This window comes from Ictidomys tridecemlineatus, chromosome 9, assembly GCF_052094955.1.
Source record: "Ictidomys tridecemlineatus isolate mIctTri1 chromosome 9, mIctTri1.hap1, whole genome shotgun sequence".
Lineage (NCBI taxonomy): Eukaryota > Metazoa > Chordata > Mammalia > Rodentia > Sciuridae > Ictidomys > Ictidomys tridecemlineatus.
Window position 1 is genome coordinate 82,294,285 of NC_135485.1, and position 20,984 is coordinate 82,315,268.

The window sequence follows — 20,984 nt, forward strand, 5'->3', positions numbered from 1 at the left end:
TGTTAATATCAGATATTCATTAACACTGTGCTAAATATATGATGGTCTCTATATTTTTGTTTTAGCCAGAAATATCATGTATTAAAAATTGAGTTCTATAGCTTAATGCAATTGAACTTAACTATGGAATTCATTATTAGCCATGATTGCTGTAGACAATGATCTTCCATTCAGGTTTCACAGTAACTACATCTGTAAATATTGACACAAGCAGTAATTCAGTCTATTGAAAATGATATGAATTTAAAGCACTGTTCATCCCAGGAACCATTCTTCCAGATGCTAATCTAATTTAATAAATAACATAGTATATTAAAAAGATTATAATATACAGATGGTAAGCCAATCATATTAAACAGACTATACTATACAGATTATATCATACAGATTTCTCTGGAGTTTGACCCTTTACTTTGGTGTGATGATGAAATTCAGAGATGCTACAAACTGATGGAGATGGAACAATTAGAAAAGTATGTATTAAGGAAGATGCAAGTTTAAGAGATCTAAAATCTATGCCTGTGGGGGATCGTTTTCCAATACCTTCTTAATTGATTGACCAGTGACACCTGTACACTGTAAATGTGTACATTAATATAGGAATAAGTGAATTGGAGCACTTTTTCATGCTTTGTAATGGTAAATCTCATGGCCTAAAAAACAAAACACATATAATCAGTGAGTAGTAAAAACAAGAGCTGCTAGCAAAGGGAGTGTGCGTTAAGCCAAGTGTCAAGACAGAAAGCTTCATAGTCCAAATTTACAGGCTTTTAGGCCAGACTGCCTGGATGTGGATCTTCATTGCAAATTAGTATTGGGGATCTCCTTGTTTCCATATGTAAACTTATTAATATATAAAATTGGAGTAATAAGTATACAATTTCATCAGATCATTGCAAGCGTCAAAAAATATTTATTGTCTGTTAACGTAGTGGGTTGGGGAAGTGCAGTACATGTTCCAAATGTCCCTATTATGAATCAGAAAGCCCCTCATTCCATCTACTTAAGAATCTCTCTGTATTTCTTTCATTTGAACGGCCTCAGCTAGTATCTGTGTGGTGAGTTCTGCTTCTTTTGTTTTCTGCGTGAGTTTTATTGATGAGAGGAACAATTTATTCCAGTATTTTGCTACTGTGTTGGATAATTATAGTGATACAGGTATCATAATTATTCTTGACTTTAATGGAATTTCTTCTAATATCTCATCATTGAGTGTTTTGTTTACAGCGATTTCTGGTAGCTAATTTTCATCAAGATGAGGAAGTATCTTTCCATTTATAGAAAATTAAGAATTACTTTTTCTAAATTTTAATCAGAACTGAGTATTCAGTTTTAACAATATCTTATTCTGTTATATCTGCCTTCAATTTTCTTAAATGAAGATGGCATTAAATTTATGTTCTCTTATTTACATATTCAGATATTATTTACCTTTAATTTTTCTCCACTCAACATGTTCTCTACTTCCCTAAAATGCAGACCTATCAGGTTATACTCCGCTGAATCACTGTCTCCTCTTGCCAGAGTGGATCTATCATATATTTTGTGAGTTTCTGTAGCATAATCTATGATACTCAGGGAGGTTAAAAGACAGTCTTCTGGCAAGTAGATTGATAAGATTTTGCTATAAACATGTGCTTATAATTTTTAATCCAATTTGAATTTTAAAAGAATGATGAGTTGGATAATCCATCTTGCACCCAAATTTGTCTTATCCACACTACACATCAAAATCTGTCACCTAGGAGCATTTGGCTCATCCCTGGGAAAATGTCTTGAATATGTGCTTAATGAAAAAGAGGAACAAACAAAAAACAATTCTGAAATTCACTTTCATCATCATCATCTCTTTATTACATTATGATCCTTGTAGTCCAACATCCAATCTGCTTATAAAAGTCAAAATCCTGGAAGTCAAGGCCAGACATAGTGGCGCAAGCCTGTAATCCCAGTGGCTCAGGAGGCAGAGTCAGGAGGATCGCCAGTTCAAAGCCAGCCTCAGCAATTATAGGGAGGCATTAAGCAACTCAGTGAGACCCTGTCTCTAATAAAATAGGGCTGGGGATATGGCTCAGTGGTGAAGTGTCCCTCAGTTAAATCCCCAGTAATCTTCACCGCCCCCCCACCAAGAATATCCTGGAAGTCAGGATTCAATTTCTCTCTTCCTTTCCAAATCCTTACCAAGTTCCAGTACCAGCCCAGTACATTGGTTAAGTGTGGTGACTTAACTCCAAAAATATACCCTGAATCTCACCTTTACCTTCCCTGCACTCCCACTATCCCCATATCCCCTGCTACCTCATTTGCCAATCAATCCATCTCTTCCCTCCTACTTCCCATCTGGATTATCACAACAGACCCCCGGCACTGGCTGCCTTTGTCCCCTTCCAATCCAGTCTAAACAGCAAATCCAGTTGTCCTTTCAAAATGTGAGTCCACTGATGTCTAGTCTGCTTAAACTTTTGCTCATACCTTATAAAGCCCCGAAATGAGCTGAACTTCAACTTCAATCTTCAACTTCAGGTCTTATCTGTCATTTATTCTGTCCCAGTCACTTTAACTCAGTCTCTATTTTTTGAATCCCATGCATGCACACACAAAGGATTGGTCATAATTCTCATTTCTAGCAAATCCCTAGTGTAGGCATGTCTTTATTTGAATATTTTTAAATTATATTTTGTTTTCTTTTTCCCAGTATTTTGGTTTTACTCTTTGGCATACTCCCTGTACCCATCTCATTGTATGCTACATTTTGTTCTGTTTTTAGATTCTTCACTTGATGCTGCATCATTGAGAAATACTTCTATTTGTAAGGGGATATTAAATGTATTCATTTTTAAATTGTATAATAGCTCATCTTTTAGACACGGCAAATATTCTAGTAAGACATGCTTTTTAATCATGGCACAGTCTTTTCTGAGCTCATCTATGTTTGCTTTTATCTTTTCTGAGAGATTAGCTTTTTCATAGAGACTGATCTGGTTAAAATAAACAGAGTCACATCATTATCTCCATGATCAAATCGAATCTGATGAACTGTCAGAGATTATCTGAAAAGGCCCCAAACATAATCCTAATGCAAAGATTTAGTGAACTATACCAAAAATGTCACATACAATTATTTAAGAACTCTAGGGTTGCATTTGTAATAATTTATATTATGCTATTTTACTTTTATATTTGAAAGCAAGAAAATAAAATTAAAAATGCAGAAATCTTTGCAATAAAATGTCATTCCAGAGGCACTTTACTTCAGTTTATACAAGCATTGTCTGCCAAAGGTTCTGTTAGAGATAGATTAGGAAGAACATAAAAATGTTTCTCATGTGCCTATTAAAATATAGACAATAGTACCATAACATTTCAAAACAGATACCCAAACTATATTCTCTTAGTAGCTGTTGTTTTGTCTGTTTTCTTTCTTTTGTTCATGTATTCAATACTATTTTTTTTTCTGTAGGCCTACCATACACAGCCATAAGTCTTGTATTTTGGGGTGAAAAACAGTGATAGAATCCACATCCAGATTCTTGAGGAGTCTGGTTACTGTCTGAAGAGTGTTGATTCAGCTCTAAGCAAAAGCTTTATTCCCACCTTGTAGAACTGTAACTGTCAGTACCGGGGTGGTCCTTTACTCTAGTCTCAGGTTGACCTTTTCCATTGGGGAGGAAATCCATACTTGTTCTGATGAGGGGAAGGATTGTTCTAGTTAGCTTTAACCATACCTTAATGTATGCCAGTGAAAGTCCTGTATGGTGAGCTATGAAGCGAAAATGGAAGAGCATGGGAGGGAATGAACCACAGTGAAAAACCCACCTGAGAAATTTTCCTATGGGAGCGAGACAAGAGACCTGAAGGTAGCAAGAAGGGGGAAGGGTTAAGAAAGGGACTTAGTTGCATGAGTGGTGTGACTGCACATGTACATCCAGAGATGTACATGAAAAGTTGGGCTCCACTGGTGTACAATGAGTCGAAATGCATTCTGCTCTCATGTATAATTAATTAGAACAAATAAAAAAAAGAGAAAGGAACTTAGTTCTTCTGTTTTTCACCTTACACTGACTTTAACAACAAAGGGGAGAAAACTGGTTGAAAGGGATAAGTTTAAAGTATATGGAAGATAACATATAGACTTTGGGGCAAGGTTTAGGAAAGAGAGAGAGGAACAAACCCCTCACAAAGGGATTAGCCTTTCACGGGAAGGACCCCCCCCCACTGCCTTATCAGGGGAGAAGGGAATAGGTTTCTATATTTGGTATCCAAGTGAGAGCTTTTCTGTCTAAGGCCATCTATTCTTTTCTATACAGTGAGAGATGAGGTAATTTTCTCTGAAAAAAAAAAGATAAAAGGTTTAGAAATTTAAGAAGAGTAGAAAAGTTTGAACAGATCTGTGTAGATGCTTACTGAATGAACTGAGAAGATAATATCAGAGAATCAGACAGCTGTGTGGAGCCCAAGTGAGGTTTGTGACTAAGAATTTTCAACTGTGTAGAGGACAATCATATCTACCACTCATAGACACAGCATCTGCCAGGACAGCAAGTCAATCCTGGCACCAAAAACAGAAAAAAAAAAAAAAAAGAAAGAAAAAAAAAGGAATCTCTAAAATTTCCATCCTAAGAAGCAAGAAGCTAAGAAAAGAAAACAAAATTGATAAAGGGCTTTAAAAAATTTCAATATTAGGAGAGAAAAGAAGGATCCAATAAAATTTTGTGATCACAAAATGTATAATAAAAAATTATGAATAAATTTGTAGCAATTTTTCAGCAACCAAGAAGAAATGAAAAATTACTTTAACAGAACAAAATTTTAAAACTGACAAAAGAAGATATAGAAACTCAGCATATTTTTACATCTTATGAAATTAAATTTTTAATGAAAATCTTCTCACAAAAATTATAAACATAGTGGTATCTCTGGTGAATTATATGATTTCTTTAAAGAAGATGTACTACCAGACTTATATATATGCATTATAAAATGTGAAAGAAAAGGCAACATTCTCCCTCAGTTACGATATTTCATTACTCTGCCATGAAATCCAGATGATGATATATAACAGGAAAAGATGTCTACAGAAGTCATCCTCCATTAATACAGAATCATTTTCATTGTTAAGTATTGGCAAGTGAAATCCATTCTATAGATAGGATAATCAATAATAGCCAAGTATTGTATACTCTTGGGATGGTTTAATTTTAAAATTGAAAAATTTAATTCACAAATTTGGCTGAAGAAAAGAGAAAAACATTATTTTAACAAGTGGACCAAAATCACTGATAAAACTCTCTTCCAATTTATGGTAGGTATGATCAATAAAATAAAAAGTACATTATTTAACTTATTACATGGAATTTCTAAGAATCCTAGAAAATATATCATAGGATTATAAAGGACAGAACACTATTTTTTTCTCAGATCAGTCAGGGACAAGGCAAAAAGGCATATTCTTCATACTTATTCAACAATTCAGTGGAGTAAGGGAAGCAAAAATTCATGCCAACTGTTAAAGAAAATATTAGATTTCTTTTATCTGAAGACAATAGGGACATATATAGAATTTTTAAAGAAATTTACAAGATACATCAGAATTGATCAATCATATTAGCATGTTAATAGGATGTATGGTAAATATAAACAAATCACATTTACTTATATATTCTACAAAAATTTCTAGTCTTAAACTTTGGAATCTAGCAATTGAGTATTTTTTTAAATAGGGGTACTTGTATAAAGAGCTCAAGATATGCTAATATCTGCTATATGAATATAATTTCATGCTAAGCTAGCATTAAAAATACTTTCATTTAATAGTATTTCAAATACCAATTGAGTAGGAATTATTAAGCTGAAATATTAGAACAGACAAATATTTAAATATACATGAATGTATATGTGAAAGTACAGAGGGGGAAAACTATTTTACCTTCATTTGTCCTCCAAGAGTGGGTGAAAGAAAAACCAGACACAGTGCTAGAGTGTCCAAGAAATATGAATCAAAGGATATTTAGCATTTTATTTAAAATATTTTTGGATTTTTCTTTGTATCTATCTGACCAAATTCTAAACAAAATATATCACATACACTAATAAGGGTGGAGGAAGATATGTAGATAGAGAAATATAGACATGAGATTTTAACATAATCTAGGTGAAGGATTTTAAAGACCATTTCTTATTCAGGGAATGTATATCCAGAAGTTTGTCTTCCATCAGTATGAGGGTTAGGTCTATTATTATGAATATATTAATGTTTACTTTAAAATTTCCTAAGTCAGAACAATTTTTATCCAATATAGATAGATACTCCTTGACTTATGATTGGTTATATCTTGATAAACTCATTTTAAATTGAAAACATTGTAATACAAAATATACCTAAGACACTGGACCTTCTGCATACTGAAGCATGGCACCATAGCGTGCTGTGGAAACTCAGCTGCTTACCCAGGTGTGCGCATGGCTGACTGAGAGCTGCACCTCACAGCTGCTTCCCAGCACTCAAAGAGGTCTCACTGCACACTACTGGCCCAGAGAAAAGTCAAAACTCAAAATTTGGAATATGAATCCTGCAATGGCTATTGTTTTGCACCATGAGCCAAGGACCTTTTGTAATTGGGGAAGACTAATTTTGCATCATGAGTCAAGGACCTTTTGTAACTGGGGAAGACTAACTTTCAAATTCAGTTGTCTTTCTTCAATAGCTAGGCATTTCCTAGTTCAATATGTCTTTTTTCTTTTTTTTTTTAAAAAAAATTCTTTTGTACTTTCTACATTGAAAATATTAATGTCAGAATTAAGAGTCCGAAATTCCCAGTGACATCAGCAAGACTGTGAACTAAGAGACTTCCTCCTGGTGATGGTGGGTTGTGGAGGACACTGGAGCATGATGCTACTGTTCTGAGTCATTGTTCTGAGTCTCACCACTTCTGAAGCACTGATGTACCCACCCCCAGAAAATTGGACAATGGTGTATTATGTGCTTCCTGGTTTACCACAAATGTAACAAAAGAATTGAATCATAATTAACATTTATCTCACTTAAAATAATTTGATTCATTATGTTCTCTAATTTAGTTATATGTTTCTTCCTACAATAGATTGCAATTTTTAAATGTCAGAGTTTATCTTTTTTGTTAATTCTGTGCCACATGATTCTCACAATATTTTAGATTTTCTATAATTATAATATCATAATCATTAAATTTCTTGGATGATTCCTAAAGCCAAATCTTTTTTTTTTCTGTAAAGAACTGAATCAAACATGTTCAACAACAGCATAGCAATTTCTTTTCTTGTTTAATATGATTTCTATTAATGGTAATTACATTTTTTGGTGAGTTTTTAGTTTAGACATGTAAGTGCTATGGTCAAGGTTCATTTTATTTTCATTATTTTTTACATGGACTTATATCAAGTGAGACAAAGCTCTGCACCTAAACTCATTCTCAGTTGAGCTTTTCTTCTTCAAAGATTATGCAGAATAAATAATATTTTAGTCTTCTGAGAGAGCTATCACAATTCAGCAGGGCTTTGTTGCCTTGTAGGATAGATAGCTTCTATACTGTTGGCTTCTGAGTACTTTCTGCTTGTGTTGACTTTTGAAACTGAATATGATCAAATCATATCCCTTTGATTTTAGCAGCTATATCAAATTGCAGGATGACCACTTTTCCCATTGTACCACTCTTTTAACACAAACATACAAATATCCAGGTTCTGCTTAGGTGGAGCAGCCAATCACCAAAATCCACACCAAATTGAAAGGAAGAAATTCTAATTAGTATATTGATGCAATAATGCCTTCATTGTTGATTACCATAAGCTGTTATCAGTGAAGTGTGTGTTCTCTGTATTGGGATCAACCAGGGCTTCTGTTCTATTTTACACAAGTAGCTCACTGGCTTAAACTCACACAGGGATATGTATCACCTACATGATTAGATGTCTATATTTCCACTAGTTTTAGCCAAGGGGGTTTTTATTTTCATTACTAACATCTCTCCATTGTACTCCATAGAGACTAGCCATTTCAGTGGTGTTAATATTTAACAATAGATTTCTAATTTAGGGGGAAATTTTTCAATGAGACTTTTACTTTCTTGATACTTAATTTATATGGTCATATATCTAAAGTAACTGAAATCCTATTCAGTTTCTCATATTATTTTATAATTTTCTTTTCAGATTTTATTATAATTTATCAATTATGACTTATGAAGGAAAATATACATTTATAATAGTTCTAGGGGTCTGCCTTTTTATAAAATTTTATATTTGCTCCAAAATATTTGATAACAAAAATAATTTTGATTATTTTTTAGGAGAAACCTATTTTTGTTAGTGACATTATTTATTTAATTTGTTTCCTACATCTGGTAAGGCATAGTAGTTCTCTACGTTAGGATTCAAAACTTAAAAATAATGTGTATATAATATTTATGCAATAATATGTTTAGTATTGACAGAATTTCTCTTATTCACTCAGCAAATATTTGTCTATCTTCTATTTTTGCCTGGTATTGCATAGTGATTTGGCTAAAGTTGAGATAAAACACCGTGAGTGAAATTCTATGTAGCATTCTCTGCTTTGATATCACATCAGCATCCGTTCTTCCCTTGCCCACCTGCCTTGCTGGCTGCAGGACTCACACTATGGCTGAATTCCTCCTATCTTCATCCTCCTAACACTGATGGGCCTCTGGTTCTGGCCTTGAATGCTACTCTTGTCTACAGTCTCCACATTTACAACTTAGAAAGTCACAGAGAATCCCATCTATTATTCAAAACTTATGTCCCTAGGAATACTCTACAAAAAGACTTATATTTTCCATTATTTATTTATATATTTATGTCTAATAGCAAATAGATATCTTAGACCTAAGATGTCCTGAAGATTATTGATCTTTTTTTTCCCCTACCAAAGTAAATCTTTGCCTCTCCTTCACTGATTTGACAAATCTTTATTTTTAGGCCCAAACAACAACACAACTTTTGTGTTTTCTATTGTTCAAGGGTTGCAACAGTATCAACTCTTCAGTGAATCTCATAATGTGTAAGACAGACATATATTCAACATTCAATCACTTGTGACCTCCTTTGTCCATTCACCTTAGACCAGTGAGCCACGCCTTCTTACCTACAGTCAGCAAGAACTTCCTACATAGTGTCTGGGCTTCCAGTGTTCCCCTCCCTTTAGTATGGTATCAAAAATATATGCATCTCTTCTATTTAAATCTAAGTGTAATCATTTTGCTTCTCAGCTTCTGCAGTGGTTTCTCTTCTACAAGGAACAGAAGCTGAAGTCCCATAAGGAAGAAACTGTCTACCTCCTGTCATCTCCTTGGTCTCTTTTCTAGCTCTTCTCCAGCCAGAGCACCTTCTTAACCACATTTCTTATTGCAAGCACTTATTGTATTATTACATCATGAATATAATTTTGTCACATTATGCCATGACCCCTCGCCAGCAAGGAGGACACGACACAGGATTCTTCTTTAAGCAGTTTATTCAGGCCTTTACTTATGTGTCTCTGGAAGCTTCTCCTACTACTACTACTACTGCTACTACTACTACTGCTACTACTGCTACTACTGCTACTACCACTACTGCTACTACTACTACTACTTCACCCGAGCGCCCCAGCCTTGATAAAGCACATCAAGCCCCAATGCACAACTGTCACGTGGATCTTTCTCATAGGGTGTTTTACAGCTACGTGCCATCTCTCCCAAAATAAGGAGTTGTTTATCACAGGCCACGGCGCTTATCAGCGCCATCTTGTAATGGCGACCACAGTCCGCTGACACGGCTCACCACAACATCATATTATAATAAACCTTCTGGTTTATGAAAGTGAGTTTGGTAAAATATAAGCATTACTTTAAACACATAAAATGAAATCCCCCAAACATATTTTAAACAAAAATTTAAATGTATAACCAAGAATATTTTCATTACTCGTCTTCTAACTTTACTCACAGATACAAGCATGAGAATCGTGTTATTTCATGCAATATCATAGATAAACATTAGCAGGAATATTTGCACACACATGTGTCCTAAGCATAGAGAATATTATTACTGAGAAAACATTTTCTGCTCCTCTGAGAGCAGGAAGACATAAATCTAAAAGTGTGGCAAAATAATTATAAACCTAGCAGCAACATGAGGCCAACTTAGGAAACTAAGAAAACCAATTCACTGATGCCTTAAATTGAAAGTTGAGAGAGAACAACAGGTCAGGAAGGAACAGTGCCCAAAACCCTCATGTCTGAGTAAGGGAGTGAACGGCCACACTTTCTCCATGTGCTGGTGTGTCCAGGTCGGTCTGCGAGTTGCAGTGACAGCTGGTAGTGGAGGAGTCTGGGCCCGCGTGAGAGGGCAGTGGGCATGAATCTCCCTACCTTCCTCTCAACTGTTCTGTGGACATAAAACTGCTCTATAAATAAAATACATATTTTTAAATAAAGTTTTGAAGGTGGAGCAGGGACAGAGAATTTCTTAAGGGATGAGTCAACAAGCAAAATGCTTCAACCTCTATCCTACCCCATTTTTGCAGTCCTCTATGTGGTGTTCTCTGCTGGAACCAAAGTGGCCTGGGACTTTGATGCTGATGATGGAGCGGGTCATGCACTTTGCTTTCTTCCCTGCACCAGACAGGAACAGAGAATCAAAACTCTGCATTATATTTGCATTCACTTGCTCCCATATCCACTAAGAGGTGATCTCAAACAATCTTAATAGGATCACATCTACTAAATCTATTACATTTTTTCTATACTTCCTTTTGGATTTGACTAAAAGGAAAATATTTTACTAAACATTCTTTTTTGATGATTTATATAACGCCAAATAGATTTGTTACTCCTAATCTATAATATTCAATTTTGTTTATTATTAAGAATTGTAATGCAAAAACAAATAAATAGGTAAATATTTTAAAAAATAACTAATAATTGGAGTGTTTATTTTATTTTTGGATAAGTTGTTTTGTAAGAATGTGTGGTCTCCTACATGGTGTCGAGTGGCTGCTTCTAGTACTGAAGACCTTCTATATACAAAAGAGCTTAGTGTGATAAAATCGGCCTTTAATGCAGATTGGTAGGAAACTTCATTCCACAGACCCAAGCTCCTCCAATTATTATCCACATAGGGCCACAGATACAGAGCGGAGAGAGAATGGTAATAGCACATGATTTCACTTTAGTTTCTTGATCTCTAGGTGACATTCTTCACTTCCACTTATATCACCTGGGTAATTACTACAGGTATGGTACAAATGAATTTAAGAGGCCTGGAAATGTGGCCTAAAGGAATGTAGAGCGAGCACTGGATGTGGATGTCAATGTGCCTTCTATTTAAAACAATCCTTTCATAAAAAACTAAACAATAAATCACCACACACAGGTACATACACAAATGTTCTTCACAGAAGTGAAAGATACAGCCATCACTCTACAATAATTATAGGAGAGGTCAGGCGCAGGGGCACACACCTGTAATCCCAGTGGCTCAGGAGGCTGAGACAGGAGGATCATGAGTTCAAAGCCAGCCTCAGCAAAAACAATGTACTAAGCAACTCAGTGAGATCTTGTCTCTAAATAAAAAATACAAAATAGGGTGGGGAATGTGGCTCAGTGGTTGAGTGTCCCTGAGTTCAATCCCTGGAACCCCCCAAAAATAATAATGGGAGAAATATAAGACAATAAGAATAAAGTTTTGGGAGCTAGTGTCATTTGAAAAATAAATTTGAAACTTGTCTTCAGAAAGACAATTATTTTTAAACAGTTTGAAGGAAAGCAAAATAAATTTACATCTGTTATACCTTATCAGTGTTCGTCATAGGTCATAAGGATAAAAAAAAGAATAAAATCCCTTGGTCCTATGCTCATCCTTCCTTCTTTCCTATTTTATCTGAAAATCATTTAACTGATTCAGCTGTACACTAGCTTGATTTGTCTTAGCATTCCTGTGTTTAAATTACACTGTCTGAACTACTGGAGCTTTCTGAATTTTCCTTTTTTTTTATTGGTTCTTTTTTGTTATACATGTCAGTGGAATCCATTTTTGACACAATTATAAAAGCCTGGACTATGTCTTGCTCTAATTCAGCCCCCTGTACCTCCCCTTCTGGTCTCTCTCCTCACTCCTGCTCCCTCCCCAGACCTTTCTCCCACCCCCTGCTCCCTTTGCTCCACTTATCTTCCTGCCATTTACCCATAGTTAGTTCGGTTTTTTTCCCTCTTTTTCTATTTTGTTTTGTTTTGTTTTTTGTGATGCTGGGGATCAAATCCAGGGCCTTGTGCGTGCAAGGCAAGCACTCTACCGAGCTATACCTGCAGCCCCCATTGTTATTTTTTTTAAATTAATTTCTTATTGATGGACGTACCCAAACTGAACCAGGAAAAATACAAAAAACTTAAACATATCACTATCAAGTAATAAAATTGAAGCAGCCATCAAAAACCTTCCAATAAAGAAAAGCCAAGACCACATGGATTCTTAACCCTGTTCTATGAAACCTTTAAAGAAGAATTAACACCAATCCTCCTCCAATTATCCTATGAAATAAAAAAAGAGACAACTCTTCCAAACTGATTCTATGGAGCCAGTATCACCCTGATACCAAGCTCAGACAAAGACACATCAAGGAAAGAAAGCTTCAGACCAATATCCTTTATGAACATAGATGCAAAAATTCCTAATAAAACACTGGCAACCCATATACAAAATACATTAAAAAGATAGTGCACCATGATCCAGTGGTTTTTTTTTTTCCTATGGATGCAAGTTTGGTTCAACATGTGGAAATCAATAAATGTGATTTACCATATCAATAGACTTAAAGACAAGAATCACATGATTATCTGAGTTTCTTGATATAATCAGCTCTCTGTATCTATATTTTTCACATCACATTTATCCCAGCTACCAAGGAAATTAGAGGGAGGGAAGAAACCATTTTGCAGCTCAAGCTTAGAGAAACAGCAACTGAGGGATGAAAATCCTGACAACTGCTCCTAACCACTGAAGAATAGGTTTTGCCAACCCACAAAACATAGCATAGTGCATGTTTAAGAGACTATGAGAAAATCAAAAGCGGAGAGGGGTTTATATAGGGGAGAACTGGTTGGTGAAACATACCAAACTTTCTTCCTTCACCTCTCCTTGAAATAGAGGGTTCTCCTTGAAATAGAGGGTTGGGAGAGTTGCATCTGGCTGAAAGAGTTGCGCCTCCAAGCACTCGAAAAGGTGGAAGATAAATTGATTGAGTTTGGAGTTTAAATCCAAGAGTCTTAAAAACATAAAGTTAATGCACATCCGAAGGGAATGAAAATTGACCCCTCCACCAAACAAGTGAAACCCAGGCTTCCCCCCCCCCCCCGGGACAGTTTACCAGTGTCATCTGGCATCTGTCAAGCCTGAGAGGTGAGCTAATTTAAAATCTTCACACCAATCCTAGGAAGAGCTTGGAGGCTAATAAAACCTAAACTCAGAGAACTGATAAATGAATTTGTCAAAGTAGCAGGATAAAATTAACAACCACAAATGAGTTGCATACCTATACACCAATGATGAATCAGCTAAAAGAGAAATAAGGGAAACTACCCCATTGATAATAGTCACCCCCCACCCCCTGCAATAAAATACTTGGGAATTAATATAACAAAAGAGGTGAAAGACCTCTACAATGAAAACTATAGAACACTAAAGAAAGAAATTGAAGAAGATCTTAGAAGATAGAAAGCTCTCCCATGTTTTTGAATAGGCTGAATTAATATTGTCAAAATGGCCATACTGCCAAAGTGCTATATAGATTTAATGTAATTCCTGTTAAGGTTCTGATGATGTTCTTTACAGAAATAGAAAAAGCAATTGTGAAATTCATTTGGAACAATAAGAGGCCCAGAATAGCCAAAAAAAAAAAAATGCTTAGCAAGAGAAGTGATGCAAGAAGCATCACAATACTAGACCTTAAATTGAACTACAGATCCATAGTAACAAAAATGGCATAGTATTGGCACCAAAACAGACACAAAGACCAATGGAACAGAATAGAAGACAGAGGCAAACTCACATACATATAGTTATCTCATACTAGAAAATGACGCCGTAAACACACATTGGAGAAAAGATGGCCTCTTCAACAAATGGTGCTGGAAAAACTGGAAATACATATGTAGCAAAGTGAAATTAGACACCTACTTCTCACCCTACACAAAACTCAACTCAAAGTGGATCCAGGACCTTGGCGTTAGACCACAGACCCTGTGCCTAACAGAAGAGAAATTAGGCACAAATCTCCCACATGTCAGCTTCCAAAATAACTGTCTCAGTAAGATTTATTTTTATTTTTATTTTTTTAAGAGAGAGTGAGAGAGAGAGGGGGACAGAGAGAGAGAGAGAATTTTAACATTTATTTATTTTTTCTTAGTTCTTGGCGGACACAACATCTTCGTTTGTATGTGGTGCTGAGGATCGAACCCGGGCCACACGCATGCCAGGCGAGTGCGCTACCGCTTGAGCCACATCCCCAGCCCTTCTCAATAAGAATTTTAAAGCATAAAAAGCAAAATCAAGAATCAATAAATGGGATGGAGTCAAACTAAAAAGCTTCTACACAGCAAAGGAAACAATCAAGAACATGAAGAGAGAGCCCACAGAATGGGAGAAAATCTTTACCACCTACAACTCAAGTAGACTTTAATCTCCAGGATATACAAAGAAGTCAAAAAACTTAACACCAAAAGGAAAAAAGAATCAATAAAGGAGTAAAGGAACAGAACAGGCACTTCAAAGAAGAAATACAAAGGGTCAAAATATATGTGAAAAATTGTTCAACAACTCTAGTAATTAGAGAAAAGCAAATTAAAACTACACTGAAATACCATCTCACTCCAGTCAGAATGGCAATTACCAAGAATATAAGTAACAATAAATGTTCATGAAGATATGGGGAAAAAGGTTCACTCATTCATTGATGGTGGGACTGAAAATTGGTGCAACCATTATGGAAAGAAGTATGGAGGGTCCCTAGAAAACTTGGAATGGAACTACCTTTTGACTCAGTTATCCCACTCCTCCATTTACACTCAAAGGATTTAAAATCAGCATACTATAGTGATGCAGCCACATCAATGTTTATAGCAGCTCAATTTACAGTAGCCACACTATGGAACCAACCTAAGAGCCCTTCAGCAGATAAGTGGATAAAGGAAATATGGCATATACATACAATGGAATATTACTAAGCCATAAAGAACAATGAAATTATAAGAGGTTATGAGGGGCAAGGGGGTGGGGGGAAAAAAAGGGGAGAGAATTGAACAACAGCAGAGGAGGTAGAGAGGGATGTTGGGAGGGGAGGGGAGGGGAGGGGGGATAGTAGGGGATAGGAAAGGTAGCAGAATACAACAGTCACTAATATGCCATTATGTAAAAATGTGAGTATGTAACAGAAGTGAGTCTGTATTATGTATTTGGGGAGTTCAAAACCCAATTGAGTCGAATGTATGAAAGATGATATGTCTTGAGCTCTGTAATGTTTTGAACAACCAATAAAAAAAAAAAGATGAGATCACATTGCTGAAAAAAAAAAAAGAACAATGAAATTATGGAATTTTCTGGTAAATGGATTGAACTAGACAATATCAGGCTAAGTGAAACAAGCCAATCCCAGAAAGCCAAAGTCTGAATGTTTTCTCTCCTATGTGCATTTTGATCCCCAACAAAGAGGGTAGGGATATCATTGGATTAGACAAAGGAAACTAATAGGAAGGGAAGAAATAGGAAAGATACTAGAATGAATTATACATAACATTCATGTCCATATGTATAAATACACGACCACTGTAACTCCACATCCTGTACATCCACAAAAACAGAATTGTAATTAGAATGTTATACTTCACTTTGTATAATATGTAAAAATACAGTCTACTTTCTTTCATCTGTGTTTAATTCTTTAATGTATTTACTTCATTCAATTTCTCTTTGTCTAGAGAAATTACACATATCCTTTTATGTTTGTCCAGAAATGCATCACTTTAGAAGCTGTTTTCTTTTATAGATCTTTACCATTACTTGAAATGACCTTCTGGTCATGTTCTTAGCTACTGTTTGTTTGAAAATACCTTTATGTGTTCTGGATTTCTGAAAGATTCTTCCAGACTGCTTACATTCATGTTGACAGGATTTTGTTTTCAGCATGTGACTTTCAATTGTTTCCCGGATCTTATTGTTTTGATGATAAATTGATACATACTCCTGTCATTGCTCCTCTATTGTTAATGTGCTCTTCTCTGGCTTTTTCCAAGATTGTTTCATTACAGATGGTTTTGAAACCTTTCATAATTGTGAATGTGTCAATTTATCGTGAATACACAACACTCTAAGTAGGTCTGTAGCAAGTAACAGAATATTTCAAAACACATAAAGGAGAAACTGACATAATTGAATTTATAAATAAACAAACATTGTTGTAGATTCAATATGCGTTTGTGAATCAACTAGACAGAAAAATAGAAATGCCAAAAAAGACTTAGTAATATTAGCTAACTTAATTGACATGTATAAACCACAGCAACAAAATGAAAGAATGCAACATTGGTGTGTGTTGGTATTTTCACTAAGATAGTCCATATGCTGTGTCTGAGAATAAATAACTTAAAATAAATGAAATAATGCTGAGCATTTTATCAGTTGTTTAAGCATCAGTTGTTTAAGCTTCCTTTAACAATCTGTGATCTATTGTTTTCTTTTAAGTTCAAAATGCTTTCTAATTTCCCTTTACAGAACTCCTACATGCTGTTGTACCCAGTAAAATCCCATCTAACACCCACATTTCAACCGGTACAATCATGTGGTATATTCCTTATATGCTGCCTGAACATTACATGCTGTGTTTCTCTCTGGTACTGAAGACAAAACCTTGTCCCAGAGTGGCAGCACAGGTAGGCTGGTGGATGAGTGGTAAGCATATACTGCAGGTATGGAGCCCAGCCCAGGTGTGGGTTTGAGGCAAGGTGTGCCCACCTGTCCCACAGCAGCTGCCTGTCTTGGGCCTGATGTGAATGCACATTCCACACAGCACTAAAATCCCAAACTCCAAGCATCCATGATTCATCTACTTCAGCCTCCCACTTCCCCAAGAGTGGCAGGAGGGAAAATAGTAGTGGGCAGACCTGCATGAAGATTAGCATAGATTTGAACTAATAGACTCAATCCTTTTCCAAACTCTGATTAGCATAAACATGGACCAATAGAGTTGACCCACTTGCTATATAAACCCCTAGATTAACATATTCAAGCAGCAGCACCCATCAAGTTCCTTCCCACCCTGTGAAAGCACTCTCTCTTTTCTTCCCACCTGAATAAATCCTACTCTTTGCACCCATTCTTCCTCATTCATAGATTTAATTCTTCAAATTTGTGAGACAAGAACCAGAAAGAAGTTGGCAGTGAGCTTCTGGGGTCCGCTATAACACTGGAGGGCAAAGTCTGCTATTAGTTGCTGCAACATACCACTCAGTAGTAGTGAAGCATTGGACTTTGCTGGCTGCACCTTTCAGGGGGGATTCTGGGAAGCATCTCCTGCCTTGAACAGCTGCTAACACTACAGCAGGCTTTCTTACCTGAAGAGGACTGCAACTTATGCAGACCCTGCCACTAGAAAAGGAGAAACACTGGCTTCAGTAGTTCTAAGAAAACACATCCAAATGAGAATTGATGATCTTTGCCCCAAATATGCTTCTGGTTTACGTTCTCTGAGAAAAGAAGACATATTCTAAGTTTTCCTCTCTTTATTATAATCTTCATGAATCTTGTTCATCAAATCTTACAGTTTTTAGGTTATACCATTTTTTCTGTTTTTTAATACCTCCTCTCTATCCCTGATGTGATGCAACAGCTATTCTAATCCTTTCTTTTTTCAGTGACTACAGGGGTCTTAAAACTAGTTCTCTTGATGACAGTCCTAGTTGATCAGTATATCATTTCACCATTTATACTTGTTCAGTAAGTGCACTTTTAAAAACAAAATCTGACCACATATTTCTGTGTTTGAAATCCTTTTATGACTTTCCTTGTTTGTAAATAAAAACTCACCCTTTTCCATGAGCTTGAAGACCCTATATTTACTGATCCTTGCAGGTTATCTCAGTCTCATATTACAGTTCTCTTCCTCATCACACTCTGATCTCACTGGTTTCCACACACTCAAATTCAGAAAACTCTTATAAATAAGGAAGGGACATTGAAAGTGCTCTGTGAAGCTTACTTGGGACAATTCTAAAGGGTAGACAACTTTATTCTTGGAAGTTATTCCTAGGTTCAGAGGAGATATGAATGCACCTTTGTCTCTTTTACTCCTGCAGAAAAATAACTTATTCTGTTCCTAAAAAGATCATTCATGCTTAGCCTCAGCAAATGCAGCAAACCTCAGAAAACACAATTTTCCATTAACATGCAACTCCATATCCATTTATTTAGTGGACATTGTAGAGACTCCCTGGAATTCTCAGGTAAGGCCAGCATCCCCAAATCCTGTGTTTGGATTGAATGTTGGGTCTTCCTCACGAGCACTGAATTGTTTTGGCCTCTCCTGGCTCACATCTGCTCACGTTTGCCATTCCTCTTCACCTAAGTACTGCTGACCTCCCCTGCCTGTCTTCCCCGACATGCATACATTTTCTACCTTGAGTTACTCTTCTTCGGGAATATAGTACTATCACAATCACACAACTTATGAGTCCAACTTCCGCTTCCAGTGGAGTCCATTTAAGCTCCCTCATAAACTATCTAGATTACTTCTTCCCATCATCATTCCTCTGGACTTGTTTTCTGGCTTAGGACCTGTATGTGTCTCTTACTCCTGCAGCAAACTCTGTATAATGATAATACACTGATCATTAATAAAGCTAGAAGAAAGAATTTTGAATGTTTTCATAATATGATATGATCCTATACTTAGATGCTCCAAAAAACTCCATCAAAAGCCTGCTAGAACTAGTAAATTTGTCAAAGTAGCAGGTTACAAAATCAACATACAAAAATCAGTAGCTTTCCTATATACCAATAATTGACTTGCTGAGAAAGAAATCAGAAAAACAATTATATTCATAATAGCCTCAAAAACCAAACAAATAGAAAAACCAGGAATAAAGCTAACCAAGGAGGTGAAGGACCTCTGCAATGAAAACTGTAGAATATTGATGAAAGAAATGTAAGAACTTAGAAGATGGAAAGACTTACCATGTTCATAGATGGTAAGTCAGAATTAATATTGTTAAAATGATCATACTACCAAAAGCAAGGTACACATTCAATTCAATCCCCATCAAAATACCAATGACAACAATGCTGGAGGTATCACAATACCTGACTTTATAATACTGAGTTTTAATAACCAACTGCATGGTATTGCCGTAAAAAAAAAAAAACAGACATATAGACCAATGAAACAGAATAGAAGACACAGAAACAAACTCACGCCTCTATAGTCATCCTATCCTGACCAAGGTGCCAAAACATACACTAGAGAAAAGATAACTTTTTTAACAAACAGTGCTGGGAAAACTGGTTATCCACATGTAAAAGAATGAAAATAAACTTTTATCTCTCATCCTGCATAAAAGTCAAATAAAAATGGGTCAAAGACCTCAGAATTAGAGCAGAAACTATGCAACTCCTAGAAAAAAAACATAAGGTCAACCCTCCAACTTTTAGACACAGGCAATGACTTTCTCAATGGGACTCCTAAAGGTCAGAAAATCATGCCAATAGGAATTAGGGAAATGCAAAACTACACTGATATTTCATCTCATACCGGTCAGAATGGCAGTCTTTAAGAATACAAATGATCATAAACCCTGGAGAGGATGTGGAGAAAACAGGAACACTTTTAATCTGTTGGTGGGATTGTAAATTGGTACAACCACTATGTTATCAGTATGGAGGCTCCTCAAAAGACGAGGCATTGAACTACCACATGACCCAGCTACACCACTTCTCAGTATATGTTCTAAAGAATTCAAGTCATCTTACTGCAGTGATACATGCATACCTATGTTTATAGCAGCACAATTCACAATACCTCAAATATGGAGCCAGCCTAGGTGTCCATCAGTGTATGAAAGGATAAAGACCATGTGGTCTATATACACAATGGAGTTTTGTTCAGCCATAAAGAAAAATGGACGGAACTAGAGATGAACTTGCAGAAAGATGGATGGTCTCCATCTTCTTAAGCAAAATAAGTCTAACTTAGGTCAAGAGTCCTGTGTTTCCTTTCATATGTGGAAGTTAGAGAGGGAAAAGGAAAACAAAGGTGGGGGTGGTTCTCCCCAAAGTTAAAGAGAGATAGGTAGAGAAAAGGGACTAAGGGGTGGGAGGAGAAAAATGCTGGGGAGTGGCCAAATTATATTGTTCTATTCTGTGCATGTACAGATATGTAACAGCAAATCCCATTAATATATACAAAACTCTAATGCACCAATTAACTTGGGAAAAAAAGAGTGTTTGAAGAGATAGATATGCTTAACTGATTTGAACTTTAACCAATGTATACATTTTCACATGATACTCCATAAACCTACAAAATTTTATTTTTTAATTATCTTTTTTGATGACCTTCTCAGTACTTATTAAGTGATTTAATAAGCTCAAAATGTCAAGGAACATACAGTTAAAATTTTTAAGAAATCAAACTTATACAGCTTGTTTCTGGGGAAACGGGATCACAAACTGTCCAGCATTTTTAAAATGTAAATATTCTTTGTTTTCAGCAGTGAGATTCTATTAAGAAGATTCTATTAAAAAATAACAAAACAGACTCTATTAAAAAATAACAAAGATTCTATTAAAAAATAACAAAACAGTTTCTATGATGTGGGTAAAAACAAAACTTCAGGAATAAAATAATCAGAAACTTGAAAACTGACAGGTTTTGAACCTTGGGTTTAAATAATGACCATCATCAAAAT

General features: G+C 35.7%; 1 long non-coding RNA gene across 2 annotated transcripts in view; it reads right to left on the bottom strand.

Annotated features, from left to right (window-relative positions):
• Positions 1 to 20,984, bottom strand: part of LOC144366844 (uncharacterized) — a 132,043-nt gene that overhangs the window by 41,153 nt on the left and 69,906 nt on the right. For both annotated transcript variants that reach the window (XR_013425989.1, XR_013425988.1), the window contains one exon: positions 10,549 to 10,649. This is a non-coding gene — a long non-coding RNA (uncharacterized LOC144366844). The remainder of the gene's footprint in view (positions 1 to 10,548; positions 10,650 to 20,984) is intronic.